Below are 21,114 nucleotides of genomic sequence, written 5' to 3' on the forward strand. Positions count from 1 at the left end.
CACACAAATGTCAACTAGACCATATTATATCAGTGATATTGGAACTAACCACATGGTATCCTTTGCATGCTTGCAGTACTCATAAGCTGCACAGAGTCTTGATTCATGCCAATCACTTGATAGTGTATAATGATATTGGAATTGGAGAGCAGCACTCTTGGACTGAACAGCCAGAAAGAGGTCACTGTGACCGATTGAATGCACTAGATATGGAGATAAAGCCCTTATAGGAAAGAGAATCAGAGCAGTCAGGACCCATCCCAAGAGACAGTATATTAGACTGGAGGTTTAGTAGCAAAAATATTAGTGTGTACACAATATTGTGAGAAGAAAAAAAAAACAAAGTGAATTTGCAAGACCATTTGAAAACAGCTTGGAAACCAGCAAAAAAAATTACCTTTTTTATTTGGAATTTTGCTGTTAGCAAAAGCAGGAAATTTTTTCATATGTGGATGACCATGTAAGAGATTTGAAAAATTGTAAATAGTTAAACTACGTCAATTTCCCCTACAAAAATAATTGGGGGCCTGGGTGGACACTGCACTCAGTTGTATTTAAAAAATATGGGGCCAAGGTCAGCACTGTACCCAGTTGTGTTTTGAGAATACAGTACAAGTTTGGGTCTACAATGTATCTAGCTGTGTATGTTTTAAGTTAGTTTTGCATATTGCAAATTCATTTCATGTGAAAAATGACAGTTTTCTTGGTACACAAGTTCAACAATCACAAAATCCTTGATGAATGGTACCACACAGAAAACAGTTAACAGAAATACATTTTAATTGATGTAAAGTGCTGTTTAAGTCATAGCCTACCATATACTAATTGTCCCTTTTAGATTATTGCATATTTTTTAATGTTCTTGTCATGTTTCATTATCAGTTCATTAGTTGTGATGATTAGAAGCTGAGTTTTGTGTTTCTGAAGTTTTCTTCATATTTGTGTGCTAGAAAAGTGTTGGATACGATCAGTAAGAATTCCAAAGTATCAAAGTTTCATATTGTGTTAGATGCAGAAAATATTTTTTTTTTATCCACAGTAGTCTGAAGCGATATTTATTTTACATGTGTGATGTCAGGGTTTTGCACTGCTGATGGCTAAGCCATAATATTTTGTTACAGACTTTTTCATAACATTTTTTCTTTGCTAATATTAACGGCTTTAGCAAGTTTGTGAATTCTTTAGCACAGACCATTTAAAATTAATGAAACTTAAACAATTCAAAGCCTATGAGGACAAAGGCACTGGTCAAATAAATTTTTATTGTAGATGTTTAAGGTTGCACAGAGGAAATTTCTAATGTAGATATTTGCATTTCCTTAAACTTGAATTTTTAACAGCACCAGTGCTTTAAGAGGAAGATAAATTGAAGGTAGAGGAAGCAAATAAACATTTAAGGAAGACAATATATTTAAGATAATGGAAGAGGAAGATAAATTTAAGGAAGATGATACATTTAACACAGAGGAAGAGGAAGATAAATTTAAGGAAGAGGATACATTTAACATAGAGGAAGAAGAAGATAAATTTAAGGAAGTGGATACATTTAACATAGAGGAAGAGGAAGATAAATTTAAAGTGTCCTGCTTTGGTAAAATCAGTGCTGATTGCAACTGGAGATCATGTGATAATCTTTACATAGTAAAATGTACACTGAATATCAGCATTGTTTTGAAACTGATTTTTCTGGAGGAAATGAATTTGTTGAAGCCTGTATACTGCAGTCATGCAATGGTTTAGATTAGAATTATGGTAACTCTCTGAATTTGTTCCTTGGTCAGTAAGTAAACATTTTTAATGTATGTTTCTGGTTTGCTCATTTACGATTCACTCTTAGACAGGTGTAGATGCAGATCTCATTGCTGTCAAGTTAAACTTGTAGATAAGAGAGTCAACACAAACTCTGATTGGCTGGTTTATTCTGTGACAGTAGATATGCATCTTGTTGTTGTTGTTGTTGTTGTGGGGTTTAACGCCATTTTTCAGCACGATAGGCTATACATGGCGGCCAGTATTAATGGTGGAGGAAGAACCCGGAAAACCCCGGAAAGAACCACCGATCCACGAGAAGCTACTGGCAAGCTTTCTCACATGCCCACATTGGCTGAATCTTAGACTCGAACCGCCGCAGACAGAGGTGAGATGGCAGTGATCCGTAACGAAGAGCGCTTTAGACCAACTTGCTGTTGGTTGCATACTATCCATGAAAAAATATGAAAAACTAATTGAACATAGAAGCTCAGCCTGCAGGTGTACTATCACTGTATCAGACAATTAAACAAACTTTATGTGGAATATAGTGATTTCTTGAGGCATAAAATAGTGGTTTTTTTAGAACTATGAAGACTCTATAAATCTTGTAACTATCAGATACAGTCTATAAAAAAATTAATTTTAATACTTAAGGTTTTTAAAAATAATGTATATTAATACCATATAAACTCGCATATAAGTCGACCCCCAAACTGAACAGTTATAAACACTAAAATGTGCAAGATCCGTGTATAAGCTGACTTACAACTCCGAGGCATCTCAAGATGCATGAGGTATGTTCTAAATGCATTTATTTAGGCAAACTTGTATTTAAAAAATTACCTGTATATTTATCTCAAGGCTGGCATGCATGATTATTAAAAAGAAATGGTATAAACTTGTTTGAAAAGTAATTTATTTAATTTTCTGTTTTCTTATAAAGTTTTGGAAATAATGCTTCGAAAATTATGCTAATACCTTAAAAGCTGAGTTGCAGTTTGCTTTGAAGTAAGCAACCTTACACCATACCTGTCAACTTTCACGTTCAGAGGAGAAAAAAACCCACTCGACTTTCAGGATTGCTCCACGCCTACCTCCCGATTTCATTATATCTTCCAATTTATGTAGAGAACTCCTGATTATTACGTTATATATTCGTCTTCGATTTTCATTTCTTCTAAAGAAGAAAAGTACTACATGTTCTGTTTTATCACCTGTGAATTATTGTTGTGACGAAATAATTATTTTAGTATAAAGAATTTGCTTCTTCACTAAATATAATGTTTAGTTTAAACATTATTCATGTAAATTAATGATTATTTTTACCTCTACAATAATAAAAAATAAAAAAATAAACCAGAACAAAACAATAAACCACAACAATAAAATCGTCCACAATTAATTTCAGTTTCAAGAATGATCACTACGAATGCTGTAACTCCATATGCTATAGCTCCATTCCCACGAAAGAAACTTGCATGAGTGAACACCTGGCATTTTCGTGCCATATATACCAATGTTAAACTGGTATAGTTACGTCAAAATTCTCTCTTATCACAAACCAGTTAATTGTCGCAAAACGAAAGACAAATTCGCTGACTATCAAGCTTTCCATTGTGTGGAAAGTTATGTTTGTTCAGCTAAAACACAAAACTATAATTGATTGATGTTGATCTAAGTTGATCTGTATGAGAATTTTAGCCTTTATTATTACCACTCTTCTTGAACATGTAAATAATGATGTTATGTGCCTTGTACAATTAAACATGTACCTTTTTGAAAATATGACCTCATTTTGTAGAATCGCTTATATCATTGAAAATGAGTAACTCGTGAGCATGTGATTCAACATAAATGAAACAGCTATTAAGGACTAGCTGAAATGTTATCTGGAAGAATATAATTTGGTCAAAACAATGAATAAAGCAAAATCTGCATCTAATATGTTTGGGAATAAGTAAGGATTTAAGTGATGCTATACACGCTTTGCACTGTGTATAATTTGGTACGGTACATTATAGTTCAGCATGGTCTCCCTGGTAAACTCAACTGGCCCGTGAATTATGAAGTCTGTGTTTACCTTTATTTAACTTCATGAAAAAAATCAGAAAATATGCACATTCAAAATAATAACAAAATCAATCAAAGTACTTTATAACAGCTTAATAATAGTCCGGTCACCGAAAGTTACATTTTTTTTACATGCCTATGTCTTAGGACATGGAACAAATTATTGTTTCATGTTCCAAGATTTACAGCCATTACAGTAGTCAACAAAAAGACCTAAAAACTTAAATTTACACATTGGCCCGTGGATAAGCTGCACCCCCCCCCCCCTTCCAGGCCTTTATTTTTTCCTAAATTATTCGGCTTATATGCAAATATATATGGTACCTTTTGCTATCAAGACGACTGGTCATGATCTTGAACTGGTGGTTCAGTACAAGTCCGTGATAGCTAGACAGATGTATATATGAATGCTTTAGGCATAAAAATAAAAGTGTCCAGATTGCACATCATGATAAATTTTACTCAATCAGTCATTTTATTGTATGCTACTCTGGGTAATCGTATAAATTGTTTGACTTGATATAGGCTTCCAGTAGAAGGCTGGACGTAAGCAGGATGTGTTTGCAATCTGCTCAATATTATTTCTCTGTTATTTGATATTGAAATGGTATTCAGGGGATATTCAACACTGGATTTCATATAAATGCTCAATTACTTGTTTTATAAATTTAAAATATAGACAAATGTACTTGTATACTTTTGTTTTTGCCCGATACTAGTAATCCATTACAAGAGTTGAGCTTAGTTTAATTTGTTATGCTTTTGGTGTGACTCGACCAGTACCAGTATTACCTTTCATTATATTATGATATTTCATAGGTGTAATTATTACATGAAAATCAAATGTGAAACGTATCAGTGCTATGATGTGGTAAAAGTTGTAATAGAAGATTGTGTTTAAGTTGAAGCAGTAGCACATAATTCAAATATTAAGTCCCTCAGTTTTTTTCATAAATGCAAACTTTTATAATCATTACTGGATATGACATTTCTAGTCAATTGTTTTTGCATGATCGGTGTACTTTACAAATTAATCTGTTTGGTACATGAAAAATATTTTGCTCAAGATCAGACAACGGAAAGTGTACATAAATCAAATATTTCAATATTTTTAATTTTGGAAGCAACAAAAAAACACTAAAATTGAACTTCAGGAGTGAAGGAAACACTAGTATAGTGGCATGATAAATTAGTCATATTTTTTTCCTGTAACAAAAAAAGTAAACTTCTAAATGAACCAGATAAAGGAACTTTCAAAACAGTCGATACCTGGCAGAAAGCAAAAATACATACCTATTAATGCAGTCAGATTTAATCCATCAATGAAAAAGTGGTTGCAAGATGGATAAAATTGTAATCAGTGAAGTCTCAACATTAGTAATTTCTCACTACTAGTACTGCATTAGATTGCCATGATATAATGGTCCCCCATTAGTTGGCATGCTGATACCAGAAAGTGTGATAGAAGCGTATTGGTACAAACAACTTGTTACCTTACAGCATAATGAAGTGAATTTGATGGTTGCTAGCCACTATTTCTAACAGCTTCAGAAGTTGACACTGCCTCTTTCATACCAGATTCTCCTACTGTTGCTGACTGCTGATTGGCTGGCTGATCCAAAAACCCTTGTATTGGATTCTTTCTTCAGCAGATTTTCTGGCACTTCACACATTTGCTTCTATCAGTTTAATATGGTATTGGTTTTTGGATACCATGTTTGTGAATATTATCACAACAATATGCATCTATTGCATCGACAGAGGTATAGAATTAGTAAAGCACTATTGTCTACATAGAACATTATTTTGTTTCCAATTAGTAATCAAAGAATAAGAGTGAATGACTGATAGTCACTGTATCATATTGGATTATTTGATCACATCCTGTAATTACCATAGGTAAGATTCATAGTAATCAAATTGCCTGCTGTAGGCAAACAATTTCAGGAACAGCAAGTTAAGCTTATGTATGATTCTAAAAGACTTCCATGCCTATTCCAGCCACATAAATCATTATCACCACTGTATTTTAATTGCAATACTGATTTCTTGATAATGAAATTGATGATAATGTTGGCTGTTGAAAATGAAAATAAAATTTCTTTTCATTTCAGGTGTTACTATTTAAAATATATGAAATTTTTTACACCCAAGTATTTTGTATTTGTGATTTGGATTTTTAATGTAGCTTTAACAATTTTTTAGTCATATCGCTACGCTGTCTGCAGTGTGGCAGTTTATAGTGGTCTAGCACTAGGGCATCATGCCACAGACATGTAGCATGATGTCCCACACAGTCACATTATCCTGACACCAGAATGACCAGTCCTAACACTAACCTCTTAATGCTGAGCGCCAAGCGAGGCAGCTGTTAGTACTATTTTTATAAGTCTTTGGTATGACTTGGCCAGGGTTCGATCCCACGACCTCCTGCATCCAAGGCAGACACTCTAACCACTAGGCCACCGGAGTGGTCCCAAGTATTTTGCACTCATCCCCCATTCAGCTTATGTATAACTAGGAACATTATTCTTAGTACATTCTTAAAAGGACAAAATAAAGGGCAATTTTGGATCCCAGATTTGAAGTAAATTAAATTATTTATAAGAGTATTTGTTACGTTTATTCCATATCAGCTATATATGAAGTGAAACATGTGTACACGTGATATAATGAAACAGTGTGAAATTAATGGTTAATTTTGTTAAAGTAGGACTGTGTTCAATCAAAAAGTCGAATTTTGCCAGATTTCCACCTCTTTGAAGTCATCAGAAACTAACAGCACATTTGAGAACACATTTGATTTTTTTGACAGGTGATACTTTTTGTAACCGTCTAACACATGTGCAGATTATATACATCTTCTCATTTTTGCTCATCACTAACAAGCAAAAAATGAAGCCAAAAGGTGTAACTTAGACCAGCTGCCATTTCTGTTGCCATACAGTTTTAGAATATCACTTCACAGTAACACAAAATGTCATTTTATATTTCTTTAAAGTGAACATTCAAATGTTTATTACTATTTGTGTGGTTGATCGTATTTTTTTCTCTTTCTGCTTTGATTGCATTTTGATACGTTCTTTGGAAAATAATGATCAGAATATTTGGACAAAGCAGCTAAATATAGAAAAGACTTATTTAGGAATCATGTTCTCAGCAATAAAGAAAGAAGCAGCTGAATATGCTATTTTGAATAAAATGGTCTGTTAAAATGGAATAATGGTAAGAAATAAACTCCATGTAGTTTTTCATTACTTGATCATATAAAGTTGCATTTATTATGTTTATTCAAGTCATCTATGATTTGAAATATATTGGCATTCATGTAGACAGGTTCATATGCAATCCAGTAACAAAATGCAGTATGAAATCCAGTAGCAAAATGCAATATGAAATCCAGTAACAAAATGCAATATCAAATCCAGTAACAAAATGCAATGTGAGATCCAGTAACAAAATGCAGTATGAAATCCAGTAACAAAATGCAATATGAAATCGAGTAACAAAATGCAATAAGAAATCCAGTAACAAAATGCAATATGAAATCCAGTAACAAAGTGCAATATGAAATCCAGTAACAAAATGCAATAAGAAATCCAGTAACAAAATGCAGTATGAAATCCAGTAAGAAAATTCAATATTCATTAGTAATATTGTTCAATTTGGTCAGTCTCATGAATTATTTTAATACAAAGCTTGAAATTATCATCGTAGACAGTATTTAAATTAAACCTCCCAGTAGGCTACTTACACATTATAACAAACTATTGGTTGCTTCAATTTTCAAAGAAATATTTATTGATGAGAAGATTATTGTACACTTTATGCCTTGATGTGTATAAATCTTTTGTGTTTTTTCATACAAAAGAAAACAAAATGTAGATAATCAGAGTTGTGATTCTTGTCTATTTTGTTCACCATTTCTTTATCTTTGCCTTACTTTCCATTTGTTACATGTTTCTGATGAATAACTCCAACCGTTATCTATCCAAAGGTTTGAATTAGGATCCTTTAAAAGTAACTCTCAAAGTAATTTTTTTTCTTTGAAACACTGCAATTTCTTCTGGTGATTTACAAATTAATGTTGTCAAAAAATGCTGGAGTGGGTGGGTGGATGGGGTTTTAATAGCAATGTATCGGCATTGATGGCTATATCATGCTGAGGAAGTGGAAGCTAATTGTGTTTTTCCAATGACATCAAGCCAGCCAGCCCAGGTGTAGCTTGGGAAGGTATTGCACACGTGACCCTAAGATTACAAATCTAACCCTCTCCCAACTAAGCAACTGTCCCTAGACCAACAAAAAAAAAGAAAAGAAAAACTGAAATTGTGGGTCCAATTATAAATTGAATTTAAAAAGAATAGTTTTGGCACTTTCATAAGGTCTCCACTCAGCTGCAAAAAAATATTTTCAGACCTGAATTTTCAAGAGCAATTGTCACATGAGATTTGTTTGCATCGGTTTTATTTCATAATGCCTTATCTGTTTTATCTGTGAAGAGGCGATTGTGCTACCTTGTATTCTTTTCTATTGTGGAAATGTTCATGATCAGTTCATCATTTGAGTTCATGAATAAATATGCATGAAAATTCCTCAGCTAAGTTCATGAACACTTCTAGAATTTTGATGAATCATGTACTTGAAGTTCATGAACACACTGATGAACTTTTATGAACAATTATAATATCTTTGAAGTTCCTGAAATGTCATGAACTTGGTTCATAAACAATTCAAGTACTTTGATGCACCACCATGATATTTCTAAAAAATGTACATGAAATTTCTATATCATTATATTCATAAAATGTTCATGAAAATTCATCATACAATCTTCTCACAATATTAGTGAAATATAAATAAAAGTGAATATTTTTCTTTTTTTTAAAATGATACAATATAAATGTTCATAGAGATCTTTTATTCATACTTATGTACTTAACCTGAGTAGTATTGTATTAATATGGGAAAATATTTTCTAGCCAGCATGACCAAAATGTATTTACTTTGAAAAGCTTTCAATGACTTTGTTCTAACGTTTTTGTCCATTACGGTCATAAACTGCATATTCTATTGACCTAGTCGCTGGTTGCCAATTTGCAGTAAAAACCGAAATATGTAACCAACGATTATCCTGATTGGATGACTGTGAAAGAAGATGTAATATGATTGGTTAATATACACGCAAGATTTCAACAGCTGAGCCTCCTTTTCCCAACAAATGAAACAGCATGCAAACAGTTCTGCAACAAGTAAAAACTTCGAACAAAATCAGTGGACTCCCATGGAATGGACAGATGAGAATATTTTCAATAGAATTTTTTAAGTAAATAGAAGTGCAGAGAAGCAATTATGAATAATATGAAGGAAGTGATTCAGTGAGAGCAAACTTTGGCAGAAAAGTGTACCCAGCCAGGATCATCAAAATTATGGTGAGTATCTTTTTCTTGGTCATTTGTGATTATTTTAGTGGAAGTTATATAGATATTTTATTGGTTTTTATATGTCATCATATTAGTTTTAACCAGACATGATACATGGTTTCATTCAGTTCTAATTTAAACTTGCTCTTCGAATGTTTGAAAATCATTAAACATTATCATACCCCCTTTCGATATCGATGCCAGACATGGTATTGCATCTGCAATAGGAATTGAAATGTTTGATATCGTTTTCTTTTTCATGACATCACTATTTCTATGATCTGATGTAATTTGGCAATTTAAAACAAAACTAAATTAGTTAATGTGTCAAATTGTACACAATACAGTTGCAAATAACATTGTGATGAAACTGGAAGCAGCTATACGCAACATGCGGAGTTGGAGTGAATAAATTAATGACATACTAAGGGCCTATAAAATTTTGAAAGCATGAAGTAACTGTTATTGGTAATATATATATATATATATATATATATATATATATATATATATATACACACACACACACACACACACACACAGATAAAGTTATTTAGTGTAATAATGTTGTCAAAACAATTTATCATATTTTATTGATTAAAACACCCAACTCCTGTGACTATACCTATGACTAGTCAGCTTCAGTTAAAATACAGCTAGTGACAAAATTCTCCAATAATATAAATGCTCAGTAAGTTGTGTATTAAGTGCAAGGGATTAAACAATTTTGAGTTGAACCTTAATTATTCCTGTAAATAAAGTAGGGTACAAAAATAATGTGCTAAAAGCTGTAGACAGTGTTGATCAAAGGTTATCTGTAATTAACTAATTTTATCTTTTTTTCAGATCAGACAGCAGAAAAGTAAAATTATTAGAGAATGAAGTTTGTAGGTTAAGGAGGAAAATTTGAAAACTGGAGGATCCTATGGCCAAGATGGAAGAGACATTAAATAGTGACTGTTGCAGCAGTGTTAAAGATCCAAACAGTAGTCGGATGGAACAGCTTAAGTTGCAGATGGAGACATTCGGTAGTGACAATGGGCAGGATTTGATTAAATTATAGGTCCTAAACATCTTCACAAAAGAGTTATCTGACAGGTCAGTCTCTGGGAAAAAGAATGGTCATGTCAAGTCAGTAGAAATCCCAGTGGAAAGACAGCCCCTTGATGATGATATTTACTTCAACAATTGATTGAACACAACTGCCCCAATATCTCTTCAAATTTTTCAAAGAAAACTTACAAAAGTGTTGCTAAGAGTAAAAAAAAAAGAATATTGCTTGTCAGTTTACATGTTCTTTGTTACATAATTAGAAATTTTTCCTGAAATTAAACAGTTTTTAAGATAATATGTTGCATTTTATACTGTTTTAAAAAAAAAAACAAATCTAAGGTTATTTTATGATTCAGGATGAAATAGGTGTTTCTGAGTTTGTCAGATAATACATTTTTTTTATAGAGGAACTGTTCATGAAGTGATGACTCATTCATGAGAAACTTTGTTCATCATAGTTCATAAATATGTTCATGCACTTGTTCATGAATGATGATGACCCAGTTTGTGAACTTTATGAACTGTTCATGAATTCAGTTCATGAATATTTCATGAACTGTTCAAGAACAGTTTGTGAAGTGTTGGTTCATGAACAGTTCATGAATTCATAATTTCATGAACTGACCATTTTCAGTTCATGCACATTCATGAATAGTTCATGAACCTTTTGATGAACTTTCATGAATGGTTCATGAACTGTTCAAGAACAGTTCATGCCAGTTCATGAATTATTCATTTCGAAGTACCATTTTTATAAATCTTTGGTATGACTCGACCATGGTTCAAACCCATGACCTCTCGCATCTGAGGTGGACACTTTAACCACTAAACCACTGAGGCGGTCTACAACATAGCAACTTGACATCAGTGACACCAACTCATGGTTGAAATGTTTGTGGAAGCGTTTTGAAGTGTATATGCTAACCCATAACTCCTAAAGCAGTGAGACAGTTTTTGTTTCATGGTATGCTGTATTTACATCAGAAACATAATATGATGGATTGGAAAAAAAATTAAGCATTACATCAAGAAAACGAAAGATGTTGTGATCTTTGGAACCTGCATTTACGTGGAAAATATGATTTCATTATCAGAAAAGTAATAATGTATTAAATAAAAACACAATTATATACCATAAGTATTCACTTTTAAGTTGAGTTCAACTGCAAACTGCACAGACTCATATACCATCACAAAATGCATGGGCAGATCTGGGTCTATTCAGTTTGTTAGGAGTAATCAGTAGAATAAATAACACATCTGTGATGGGGCAAATTTCTGTTGTTCTACGAAAAGCACATTAGTTTGGGCCAGAGAACAATTAATTAGATTTATGGGGACCGGCGCTTGTTAAATTGCTATACTGCCGTGATTCCAAATGTGTGGTCGGTATTGGTAGAGATTTTTGTAATTAATATTTTGTTTACTTAACTGCAAGACAGACTATTAGGGACACAACTAACTTTGATTTTATAGTGGAACTGTCAAAATTTTAGTGCCTAGATAAAAGTTGGTAAATATATTTCATCCTGATTGGTTATGCTAAATAAGGGGTGTGTTTCCCACACTAAATTTCCTAGGTGTAAATATTCCCCCACCCCCATCAAAAAATCTAATTAGTCCAACCTTTGCTGCAAGAGTAAAGGTACAGAGGACTTGAGAGTCAGTTTGGAAGAAATTCCTTCATTAAACATTTGTCCAAGGGACCGGATGTCTGGAAGGTCAACAGATACAATTTTGGCAGTATAAACAAACAATGCTTGAAAGTACAAAAGGGGACAATAGCTCTTCAGACGTATTCCCAGAAATATCTTCAGATGTACCTATGCACTGATGTATTCAAGTATCTGTGTATCTACATGCTTACATATCTACCTACCCACACAAAGTTTGAGAGCCAAAAGGAGGCAAGACAGTAGGGAGGTTGGGAGAGAAAAAGAAAGTGAAAAGGCAAAAGGACAAAGAACAGCTACAGTGAAATTGGAGTGAACCAGAGATAAGCAGGTTATGTAATTGTACAAGGCAACAACTTCGATTGTTCACTTGATCATATGATGAACTAATTCTATCAGTAAAATGGTTTTTTTATTGGCTATTTTTATAATTATATTGGTGAAAGAGTTATTCCAAAAGAAGTGTATCTTTCTAATGTATTGTATTGATAATGAGAACTGAATAAAGCAGACACCTTGAAAGAATGTACAATCCGCCAGTCAACCCTCACCTTTTACAAAGAGTGGGGGCGTTTACAATATCCCATAAATAAGATATCCACTGGTCTGCAGGTGTATTATGCTAAGGCAAATCAGAATCTTTGTTGTTTGCAGTTTGCCTCAAATTATAAGTGAGTATATGCAGTATATTGCGGATTAAAAAGATGCACCAGTTGCTTTATGTAACTGAAGTATTTGCAATGCAGAGATTAGAACTGTATACACTGTAGTGTATTTTGATATTTTAAACTGTGTATACCAGTAATAATATTATGTGTGTTGTTCACTTTTTACGTAAATTGTAAGTTGATTCTGTTGACAAGTTGTGGATCAGAACTGGAATCAGCAAACAAGCATAGCTGGCAGTAATGAGTTTTATGATTCCCCTACCCCACCTCTGAAAGTCAATAGCTGTATAAAATTTACAAATCATTTCCATCATTTATTTGTTATCCATGAGTTTCGACCTTCATTGCCCTGTCTGGATGAATCAGAAAATTTGTACATTAAAAATTTTAAATTGCAAATTATTGCATTATAACCTACAATTTTACAGGAAACATCTAATTACAACTGTTGAAATATCATTTAGTATTCTTGGTTAGTGCCTAATGACTATATCCTGAATTGTGCTTTAGCAATAGATGAGCTACAGTAAATCAGCGGGTTCAATTTGACGATATATTACTCTTATCTCTGTCAAAGAATAAAGTCTAAGATAGATTCCTAAGGCGTTGTGTGTAATCACTTGTCGTGATAGTTTTAAGAGCTATCATCATTTGTTCATGGTTTCATCCTAGTTTTGAGGGAGTGTCCATTAAACATGTTTTTGTGTAGCATAAAATAGTTTTAGTGATTGGTAACTTAAAATAAAAATAATTAAATATCAGTATATATATGGTTCGCCTTAATTAATTTCAAACTATATAGTTCACATGCAGTCATAAAATTGCATGGCATGAAAAATAAAAGTCAGAATTTATATTCAGACGTAGGCAGCAGCACTAAGCACATCATCCAGTAACAATACATCAAACAAGAATAGCTTTATGTTGAAACTCTTTTAAAGGTACCAAGAGAGGATGCGAGTGAAATTGCATGAAATAGGGTTGTTGCTCTCTTTCTTGCATGTGTTTTGATGAAATAAAGTTTGCTAATATGATGGTGCATATAGATAATTGTTTTTTTTTAACTCATATTTATTGTTGATTTGATCAATTATCAGATTTAACAAAATAAAAAATAAAAATTATTGGGAAACCAGAGTTATGGTATTGTTTCAAAACAGGGCTTGTAACATGGTGCACAGATCAACCTGTTTATTGTAGTGTTTAAGGTAAGGTGATAGTTCATATAAGTAATTGATTGGTTTTACCTCTAATGTTCATTTTTCCTTACCATTTTTTTAAAAGTTCCCTTTTTTTTAACAAGTCAATGACAGAGTATTATTTCAAGAATGGTGCTATTGGTTAAGTGGTGTTTTTCTTGCAAGCTGCTGGATATCAGTCAATTCCTCTCTTTACATGTCCTGTCCTAGGAAACCTCTCACTGACGGCTCTTTCTCATTAATAATTTCCTTCCTTGGCTATGATAACTAGCATTTTGGAATTTCCAATGACAAATTGACCACAAACATACTCCAAGAAATGCAAGTATACTATACAAGAAAATACGCTACCAAGGTAATATTGCGCGAGCAAAATAACCAATGGAAAATGCTGTTTCTAACACAACTAGGCATTATGCTAATGGAAAATCTGTTAGGAGTTGATGTATTAGAATGTATTCAAAAATAGCCTCCAAAATGTGTTTCCAACTCGTATTTCAAGCGAAAATGACAAAAACCACAAGGGGTTAATGAGTTAATGGGTCCATTTTGATGATGTCACCAAATTTGAATATTCCTTGCATATTTAATCACTTATGCATCAACATCGTACATGGAAAATCTCTTGAAAGTCAGTGTATTAAGATGTATTCAGAAATACATGTAGCCCTCAAAATGTGTTTCCTACTCACATTTCAGGCGAAAACTACAAAATCCTCCAGGGGTTAATGAGTTAACATTTTCAATGAATTTCATTATGAGCATGATCTGTGCATATTTATGAGGCATTCTTGCTTGGGTAAAATCATGAACACTTGAGAGGCTTTATTTCTTAGCAGATTGTGATCAGTCTTGTTGCTGAAGCTTGTATCACTGAGATCTTGAATTAATCAATTATGAACAGCCCCTCGCCTTATTCAGGAGGACTTCAGCATTTGATTGGCTGAGCTTGTGGACACTCAAGGCTTCATTTTGTATCCATTTATCAATGATCTTGCACATTGCTGTGTTTGGACAAGTTTGACCTTGATGCATATAATGAGGTGTTCTTTCATGTGATTTGCTGAGCTTGTGGACACTCAAGGCTTCATTTTGTATCCATTTATCAATGATCTTGCACATTGCTGTGTTTGGACAAGTTTGACCTTGATGCATATAATGAGGTGTTCTTTCATGTGATTTGCTGAGCTTGTGGACACTCAAGGCTTCATTTTGTATCCATTTATCAATGATCTTGCACATTGCTGTGTTTGGACAAGTTTGACCTTGATGCATATAATGAGGTGTTCTTTCATGTGATTTGCTGAGCTTATGGACACTCTAGGCATCATTTTGTATCCATTTATCAATGATCTTGCACATTGCTGTGTTTGGACAAGTTTGACCTTGATGCATATAATGAGGTGTTCTTTCATGTGATTTGCTGAGCTTATGGACACTCAAGGCTTCATTTTGTATCCATTTATCAATGATCTTGCACATTGCTGTGTTTGGACAAGTTTGACCTTGATGCATATAATGAGGTGTTCTTTCATGTGATTTGCTGAGCTTGTGGACACTCAAGGCTTCATTTTGTATCCATTTATCAATGATCTTGCACATTGCTGTGTTTGGACAAGTTTGACCTTGATGCATATAATGAGGTGTTCTTTCATGTGATTTGCTGGGCTTATGGACACTCTAGGCTTCATTTTGTATCCATTTATCAATGATCTTGCACATTGCTGTGTTTGGACAAGTTTGACCTTGATGCATATAATGAGGTGTTCTTTCATGTGATTTGCTGAGCTTATGGACACTCAAGGCTTCATTTTGTATCCATTTATCAATGATCTTGCACATTGCTGTGTTTGGACAAGTTTGACCTTGATGCATATAATGAGGTGTTCTTTCATGTGATTTGCTGAGCTTGTGGACACTCAAGGCTTCATTTTTATCCATTTGTCAATGATCTTGCACATTGCTGTGTTTGGACAAGTTTGACCTTGATGCATATAATGAGGTGTTCTTTCATGTGATTTGCTGAGCTTATGGACACTCTAGGCTTCATTTTTATCCATTTGTCAATGATCTTGCACATTGCTGTGTTTGGACAAGTTTGACCTTGATGCATATAATGAGGTGTTCTTTCACGTGATTGTCTGAGCTTATGGACACTCTAGATGTTTTTAAGATAGTCATGACTTTGAGGATGCATTTTCAGTTCATTACGGCACCATTTGAAATTTAGCACAGTTACAAAATCTTTCTAAGTTCATATTCTGTGTAATGAATTTGTTTTCTTGTTGTATAATTTTCTTCTTTATCTCTCTGTCACTTTTAGTTTGTTTATAGCACTTTTTGAATGTCGTGAAATTCATTTATAGTGCTTTTATATTGAACATTTTGCATAGTTGCAGACAGTATGGTACATGAAATTTCTTGCCAGTTTTTGTATTTAAGGAAAGCATTGAATCGTGGATTCAGGTTACACACAAAATTCTTATTGAAGAGAAAAATGTAAAACAGATAAAAATATATAAAAAATTTGGAATACAAGATGCATTAAGTTCAACACAAGTTTTGCAAAATTAACAACAAATGTACATTAGGGATACAGATGAATAAATTGTCATTTATCACAGAAGAAAAAATATAAAATAGAAATATAAGTAGCATTCAAAGTAGATAAAATAGTTATGGATAAAAAATAAATTTGTTAAGCAGAACTAACAAAATCTTGTGATTAAATGAAGATTTAATATAGTGGCCATATTTAAACTCTTGTTATTCTCATCTGAATGTATGACTGTGTTGACTGATGTTTTCACTGAAAGACATGATATTTAGTTCATCTTAAAAGGGAACCATAGTGGCTCAGTTGATAGTGCATAAGACTCTTAATCCAAGGGTTGTGTGTTCAGTACTCACCCAGGCTGCCTCTGTCAAGTATCCAGGTACTCAGTGGTACCTGCCTGTTGATAATAACCCAGGAAATAAAATGAGCCACAGCATAATATTTTACATATACAACTTTTCTGCCAGTGCTTGTAAAGGCAACATTCACTTTGTTTTCAAGCTGACAATCATTTTGACTGAGCTGCAAATACATGTACCTTGCCAGTTCCAAGCAGAGGTCTGCTTTTTTCAGTAAACAATTTACCATAATCCCATAGCTTATTTTCCCATGTGACTTTGACTAAGCTTCAAGTGTGCTACTGTGGCAAGTAACAGTGGGTGGTTATTTGATTTTGCTGCATATTGGATGATGTGTTCAATTACAAATTTCACAAATTGTATGAACAAAGGGTTTCTTACAAAGCTTAAGCTGAGTAAATAAATAAGCATCCACTGATGACAGTGAGACCTAGGAAAAGGAGTCAGATGATCCTTGACTAATGAGTCACCCTCTATAAAGTATTATTATTATTGTTATTATTATTATTATTATTATTATTATTATTATTATTATTATTATTATTATTATTATTATAAATATACAAAGCCAATACTATACCAGCAATACAAGTATACTAAGGAAACAATTTACTTGACAACACAAGTAAATATAAGCAATACTATACCAGGCAATAGAATTATGCAATACAAGTATATCAAGGTATTTACTCTACCAGACAATGCAAGTATACTATACAAGAAAATACACTACCAAGGTAATATTCTATGTCACAACACAATTATATAATGTTCTTTATTGTCATCTTTTACAGTAAAGCATTTGCACCTTTTAACCCTTTGTCAATCAATTCAGCTTGATGAGCCATGTGATAAAATAAGATCAGCTTTACCAGTGAAGGATTATGTAATCTGAGGGTTCCAGCTGCTGACAAGTAAAATGCACACATTCTTTAAAGAGGAAAAATTGCATTGGCATATTTTTTAAATCTTGCATTAGAGAGTGTGAATAGACAAAGAGATTTGTATTTTCATTAAATTACAACCTGATACAAAATTATACATTTCTTGTATTAAACCACAGTTAAATAAATAACTAACAAGAGTCCTGCAAAGGGATAGCTCGAAAAGAATTTCCAGAAACCCCCAGTAACTACACCTTTACTGTCATTTTATTCTTTTTAATTGTTGTGTATAGAAAACATCTCTAATGTGCTTTGGTAACTCCAGTATACCAAATCTAAGAATAAAAATATGTTACATGTGTGAATTAACAATGTTCACAAGATCCCTAAAGTGCTCTACAAAATTCTGTTATAGCATTTGGCCTTTAATCGAATATCATTGCATAGAAAATCACCAAAACTGCCTCACATAATATGAAGATATATAAATAAGTTAAGTTTGATTAAATCAATAATTAGTATTTAAATTTTACACTAATTATTTCAGTGGCATCATTCAAGCTATTTATCAGATAAATCCACAAAGCAGATTTGATTTTTAAAATATCCATGTATAACTGTTTGTGTTATCACGCATAGCTAAAAATCAGTCATGAAATATTGACCTTAAAATCCATGTTAGAATAAGGACTATAATAAAAAATGCGACTAAATACAAGGTCAAGCCAAAATTCACTTGCACGTGTACAAGTCACTGTGTTAAAAGCTCAATGAAGTATAAAATCGCAAGCAATAGCCTTTGACCTGACTCCAAGGTCAGTTAGGTCTGGTTTTCAAAATTCCTTTATAAAACTTCATGTATATTTACAAATGTAAACTTCCTTCTCAGGAGGGTTTCCTTCCTAGACGAGTGTCTTTGAAATCTCCCACATAATTAAAATTATCATTAAGAAACTCCAATGACACTTGTCTGTCGTTTTTTCTTTTTCTTCTTCACATCATGCTTTCCAATGAAGTATATTTGCAGTCAGGGCTTCTTGTGACTGCATGAATGTAAAGTGACTTAAGCAAAAGACCCTATGCAACATAAATTAACATTACTTTGGTTCTTAAGATTAGACTGTTTGATCAGATGTCATTCTGAAAGGATTACAGACGTTCATGGATTATAGTTAGATTAGTTGTTACTCAAGGCATGTTACATGGCATAAAACAGTTTGCTTTGACTTTAGTATTTAAAGCATGTCAAGATATCAATCATGCATTATCTCCCAGTGCTAAAATGCCAAAATCTAGACAACATAATATCACATGAAATTCAAAAATGGAAGGAAACAAGATATTTAGTGTCTGGAATCAAGTTGAATTTAGGAACATGAATATGCATTCTGCCATTCTGATAAAATTGATTTTATGAAGAACTTCCAAAATTTTGCCCAGGTAGCAACAATCTTGAGCAGTTCTGGCAAGCTGTCTTTAACCAGAGTCAACCGCCAGGCTGGAAACAATTTAAATTTTATATTTCTCAGTGGACTCAGAATTGGACTTTTTCTATTCTGAAGAAAATTCAGGCTGACTCCAGAGGAAACCTGTATCCAGTAATGAGCCAAACCTCCTGAACTGTCCAAAACTGTTCTGTCCAATCTGTGCATATTGGTATATTGACTCCGATTTGTACCATTTTCATTCACAATTAATTAAATATATCTCATGAAATGTTTTAGTTAAAGACTCATATCAATGCCACCATTGATGCAAAATAAGAAATGATGACAATATTTTTGAGACACCCATCATGGTACCCGAACAAAAGCCAATTGTATTAAATACGCACAAACCTTAAGTCAACATTTTTTAAATTCATAGTATCCTATAAATATCACTACCTAATGTTATCTGGTACATGGTCCAAGAATTCATCCTCATTTTCTTATAAAGTTCTGAAATCCTCCATCATCATCTAGTAAATTGTCATGGTCTAGTAATAATAATAATAATAATAATAATAACAACAATAATAATAATAATGTTTTGTTTATAGAGGGTGACTCATTAGTCAAGGACTATTCTCCCTTGAGGCCCTCTAAATACTTATGTTGTCAAGTAGAATAATGCCATGATATACATTACTTGTATTGCCAGTAAGAGTATTTGCTTTGTATACTTTTGTTGTCAAGTAGAATATTGCCTTCAGGTATACATGTATTGCCTGTTTGAGTATTGACTTTGTATACTTGTGTTGTCAAGTAGAATATTGCCATGGTATACTTTTATTGTCTGTTCGAATATTGCCTTGGTATACTTGTATTGCCTGGTATAGAGTATACATGTATTGTCTGTTAGAGCATTGCCTTGTTATACTTGTATTGCTTGTTTGAGTATTATCTTGATATTCTTGTGTTGTATGGTAGACAATTATCTGGTAGAATATTGCTTTCATATACTTCTGTTGTCAAGTAGAATTAAAAAGCAAAGTCCCATATAAAGCAAACACAATGCCCACTCAACAAATTTAAGTCATAATACAAATTTTGTGTGACATGTTTTTAAAGCTTTTATTAAAATGACAAGAATAACAAAAGTAATAATTGCCATTTCAGTACCCTTCTGAAGAACGTGTTGATAATAGTAAACAAATGTAGCCAGTGGTTTAGTTTATAATGTCTTCAAAAAAAATGCAGATAATACTTTCGGGTAATTGCTGGTTACTCATAAAATTTGAAAAATGATGGGTATTTGTGTATGCATTCACAAATTTTTTTAAGTGTTGTTGGCTTATGAATGCAAGGTTCAGTTGCTTGCTGCCTTGCACAAGACTGGATAGCAGCAAATTTCAGAGTGAACCAGCAACTTCAGTAAGAAATATAACTGTTTATTTCAGTAAATAAAGTTACTGATCCAGGATCCAGAATGTTTTAAAAATTAATTGCAAATGCAAGTTCAATGTCATTATAAAAAAAATTCAAACAGGTTAGCTGATAACAGTTGTGCTCCTGCTTTTAGAATCGCTTCTTCAGATCCAAATGCTACTCTGAAAAGTAATATTCAAAGAGGGATTTAAAGTTCTCTGGTTGAGCCAGGGGATGATCTGGCGGCTGTAGAAATTTAAAATGATTTATGTGTGGGCAGTCTGCCATGTATCAAACATCATTGTTAATTGCTTTCTTGTGTGAAGAAGAAAACTATTAGGGCCATTCGTGGTGCTTTCATTTTTATTGCCATGCTAATTGAAGTTTTTTCTAAAAGTGTTTCTGTTGATCTTGTTTTTTTCCTTTATTACACGAGAAGACAGATATATTTGCCATGATGGACAGTTCAAATAGGCATCTTTATGCTAGAAATTATGGCAGGGACTATGACATGTACTTCATCAGAGTATGTTGCAAATCATTCTAAACCAGTTTAATTGTTCTCCCAAACCCTGTTCCCATTAGATATTCTTGACAGAAGTGTACTAGTGTTACGATTAATTTTAT

At 33.0% G+C, this 21,114-nt stretch overlaps 2 protein-coding genes across 3 annotated transcripts in view; one reads left to right on the forward strand and one right to left on the reverse strand.

The window, feature by feature from the left end:
• Window positions 1-16,884, reverse strand: part of LOC149805594 (neuropeptide F receptor-like) — a 49,721-nt gene extending 32,837 nt beyond the window's left edge. Inside the window, exon 1 of one of the 2 annotated variants that reach the window (XM_089936457.1) lies at window positions 16,749-16,884. The gene's annotated coding sequence lies outside the window, so the exon portion shown is untranslated. Of the gene's footprint in view, window positions 1-5,115; window positions 5,331-16,748 lie in introns of those variants that run through there. The other variant, XM_089936443.1, reaches the window with a different exon arrangement.
• The window catches only part of LOC149805593 (cleavage and polyadenylation specificity factor subunit 2-like), a 412,425-nt gene that overhangs the window by 103,338 nt on the left and 287,973 nt on the right, over window positions 1-21,114 (forward strand). The gene's annotated exons all lie outside the window — the stretch shown is intronic.

Source organism: Sinohyriopsis cumingii, chromosome 2 (assembly GCF_028554795.1).
Source record: "Sinohyriopsis cumingii isolate HCF-2022 chromosome 2, ASM2855479v2, whole genome shotgun sequence".
Taxonomy (NCBI): Eukaryota; Metazoa; Mollusca; class Bivalvia; order Unionida; family Unionidae; genus Sinohyriopsis; species Sinohyriopsis cumingii.